This window comes from Eurypyga helias, unplaced genomic scaffold (assembly GCF_000690775.1).
Source record: "Eurypyga helias isolate BGI_N326 unplaced genomic scaffold, ASM69077v1 scaffold8975, whole genome shotgun sequence".
Classification (NCBI taxonomy): domain Eukaryota; kingdom Metazoa; phylum Chordata; class Aves; order Eurypygiformes; family Eurypygidae; genus Eurypyga; species Eurypyga helias.
Window position 1 is genome coordinate 23,384 of NW_010249470.1, and position 3,963 is coordinate 27,346.

The window sequence follows — 3,963 nt, forward strand, 5'->3', positions numbered from 1 at the left end:
TAAAATCTAGTTCATCTCTGAATAGATACTCAACACAGCTGTTAGAGAAAGGATGCCACATATACCACATACCAGAACTCTTCCCTCCCACCCCCCAGTCCAGACATTTGCAACAAAGAAGTGCTCAAGCATGCTACTGCAAAATTCTGCTTATAACAAAACCATTACATCAAGAGTTTTGACAACCTTTCCTTGAAGAGTTTGCAGAAAGTAAATTTTTGTGCAGTATCCTGACTTGGTTCTGGTCAAAGGCACTGTACTCTCCATGCTTTTCTTTTCAGTTTGAGTTAAATTTGGTTATGTACATTATTTTTCTCTCTTAAAAAAAAAATCTGTGACTTTTAAATGCCTTTTTTTTTTTAATTGGAGTGTAAAGCAGTGTTGATTGCAATTATTTAGTTGTATACAACGGCTTTATTAAAAATAAAAGTTCAGCAAGAAAACTCCTGGGTGCCATGTTCTAGGCCATAAGGCCTTTTGTCTCTGATGTGTGAAGCTGTGTTTTCATTATATGGTTTAAGTTGGTATTGCTGTCAAAAGTAACAGTTGTCCTATTTCCATGCATCTTCGTCAAGTATTTGTGCGAGGAACTAATCCAGCTAAAACTAATATGTGAAGGAAGGTTGGGTTTTACCCAGAAGAGACCTGCAGTCTGGTTTATTAAGAGATTGCAAACATCTGTGCTGGCACAAAGGCAGAGACAGTGTGGTACTAAGGGTAGAGAATTGCATCTTTAAGCTGGTTTAACATGTGACACTGGCCTGGACTCACTCACATGTGTGTCCACCTGACACATTTACATCTACTGCCTTAGCTTTGTGTCTCTCTCACTGTAACTTAAAAATATTTGCATATCAGTTATCCCTCGGCAATTTGACTGGGATTAGGATCAGAATTGGTTTGTGGGATTACAATCACTGGAGAATTTTGAGACTAGGCAAACTTTTTAACTTAAGATGTTTTAAAAGAATTCTTGCAAACAAGTATAATATAATAGCAATGAAGGAGTCATTGGGGTGTGTAACTTTCCTCCTGGAGGGTTTCTAGGAGTAAGAATAGGTGGAATCAAACTGACATGTGAACACATACTGCTGCTACCCAAAATGTAACTTTTTTTGCAGACTTCATGTTAATGGAACTCTTGTATTTGCTCAGTAAGCGTTCCAGTAACTCCACCATTGTGTGGTTAGTATGAATTGTATTGCAGCCTGAATTTTTATGTAGACTCCACCTTTTGCTACAAAGAAATCAAGTAATACCAGAAAAAATACTGAAATGTTTCATGTATTTGTCTCGAGTCATATACAAGTGTGGCTTTTCTGGGTTAAGAAGTTCCTGCCCTGTTTGTTATTTACCTTGCTCTGGAACTTACTGAACCTCACCAAAATAGATCCTGTGAATACCGCTGATCCACTGCAGAGGAAGTCCAGTCAGATTGTTTTCCACCATAATTCATGCTCACAAAAAGCTGTCTCTATCTCGTACCTTATAGCGGTTGGCTTATTGCTCTCACAAACAACAAGAAAAAAATTAACAAACATGACTTCAATAAGCTGGCCTCGCAAAATTGCACTGTAAACTTATCCCCAGTGATCAAGAAAGCTGTGAATAATGAAAGGCATTCTCGGTTAGAACTGGCTGAAGATAAACATGAAGAGTACTTGAAATGTGTTTTATTGTTAGTGAAGGAAAATGTAGGGTCTTTCAGCAAGCAAAGCAGCTGGGCTTTTCATTATGTACTAAAAAAAATAATCCATTTGAACAATCCACTACAACAGAAGATGATAAAAGTAACAGCTTATTTTGTATCTAGAGACAGAAAAATTATTTTCAGATGTTACAGCTAGGAAAACCTCACCATGCTTTTGGGCTTTGTTTTTTGCTGCTTTCTTTCTTTCTTCTTTTTTTTTTTTTTTTTAAGGGAGAGGGTGATAAGCAGGTGGACAGATCTTTTTTGTTTGTTTTGGGGGTTTTTCCAATACAAAAAATGGTACAAAGTTACCTCTCACTACAAACCACACTTGTCTAAACATCCTTAGTTCCTTAACTGCAACAACCCTTTTACTTAAAACTTAAATTTTCACTTAACATTATAAAGGACACCTGAAAACTTTGCACACCTGTTCACACTGGAAATGAAAATTGCTATTCTGCTAGTACAAGTCCTGTCTGGAATTTAAGTGTAATGGTGTAGCTGCATCTACAGTTTGTTTGCTGGAGGGCTACTTTACAGATGGTGCTATAGGAAATATAATACCTGTAAGCCCACTTCTATGTGAAGAACACCCTCGATTATCTTCATTTAGGGTACATTTCACTTGAAATATACTAGTTCTGAAAACAAAATTGATGAGGGGTGTGAGCATTCTCAGCTGTTTCAGTGAAAAATCATTTGGCTTAGCTTAAATCTGTCTTGCAGTCTTCGCATACTGTTTTTCTAACAGGAAGCGTCTTGCTGGGGAGTTATTCCTGGCAATCATGTAGTAATGTCCTCGTGTAGCTGTCCTCTTTTTTTAGTCAAATTCCACTGATCTTGTTGCATACCTTTTATATATTTTTCCTTTTGTCATTTACTATCTTACCTGCAGTTATCAAAGTGTAGTGCTCATGATAAATTATTTTGAGAGATTTAATTTCGAAGCATATGATCTCCCTAATCTTGAATGACAAGTTATGTTTTTTGCTGTGATGAAACATGGAAGGTTTTATTGTGATTAAAGAAGCAGGAAAATACAGTTCACTGTTGTTCAGAAATTGGATTTAACAGAAATTTGTCATGTTGAAAGATTTATTCTGAGTAAAGCTGTAGTTGTATTATGCAATTGCTATGCAGCTGCTAACAAAACATGGTGGTTTTTTACCAGATTTTCCACCTTGCTAGAAGCTTTATTTTTTTTTTTTAAATCATGTAGCACAGTCAATTATTGGAAGGGATCAAATAGCTGAAAATACTAAATTGTTCTTTTAAAGTATTCCGTCTTAACCTAGAACTGAGTAGAGTTGATTTTAGATGATTTTGCTGTTGAGCAGACTGTGTAAATAAAGTTCAAGAATTGTTAGTAACTAATTTTTTTAAAACAGTGTAAAGCTTAGGAGATCATACGTGTTTATAAAAAGGAGTAATGCTTACTTAAACTGTGTTTATTGAGTTGTACAGTTAAAGATCCTGTCATTTATGACTTTTCATTTGTATTGTAGCTTAGAACACTAAGAAGTGGTTTGTATGTGTTGGGTCACTAACATTACATGTTTGTTTCAGTGCGTCTGTTTAAAATGGACAACTCTCAAAAGTGAATGTGAACAATTTGGTTAATGATTATATCTGTGGTATGAATGATGTGGTTATCATAGTACCTAGCTTTATTCTTTGATCAGAACCAGTTTGTATTATGTCCTATACAAGGCCAAGATGGCTCTACTTCAAAGACTTTTGAGTATAAAACAAGAAATAAGGAAGCAACTGGGGGAGGGGAATGCTCTCCACTGACATAAGAGACAAAAAAGTCTCTGAATGGCCAACTGTTTTGGTACGCATTATAAAGAAAATTTTAAAGGAGGCGGATACCTCTGTTTTTCGGAATTTAAGGGGGAGCCCAAACTAAACATGAAGGAAATTTCATTGGCATAATCTCAAAAATTGACTTAGTGTTTAGGTTAAAATTAGGTGATGGAAACAGGCACAGAGTGGAAGGACATATTGTGTATGTGTGTTGACACCCCCATAGTGACGGAGGGCAGATATTATAAAGATGGACCATAGATTGTTTTGAAAGCAAAATAATATAGTTTATATAATAAGGTAGTCAGTAAAAGAAGTAACATAGAAGTAGAAGTAACATAGGAGTAGTCTACAGAGAATGACCATATCCTCTGTAATTAAGAGGAAGGCTGCTAGAGGAACAAAAAAAAAAATTTAATCTTCTTGATAGCTAGAGGGGTATGTAAGTATGGCAAAAGAAAGAG

The 3,963-nt window shown here is 35.8% G+C and overlaps 1 protein-coding gene across 1 annotated transcript in view; it reads left to right on the top strand.

Annotated features, from left to right (window-relative positions):
- Positions 1-3,963, top strand: part of FCHO2 (FCH domain only 2) — a gene marked incomplete at both ends in the record, with an annotated part of 19,034 nt that overhangs the window by 12,311 nt on the left and 2,760 nt on the right. The window lies entirely within an intron of this gene.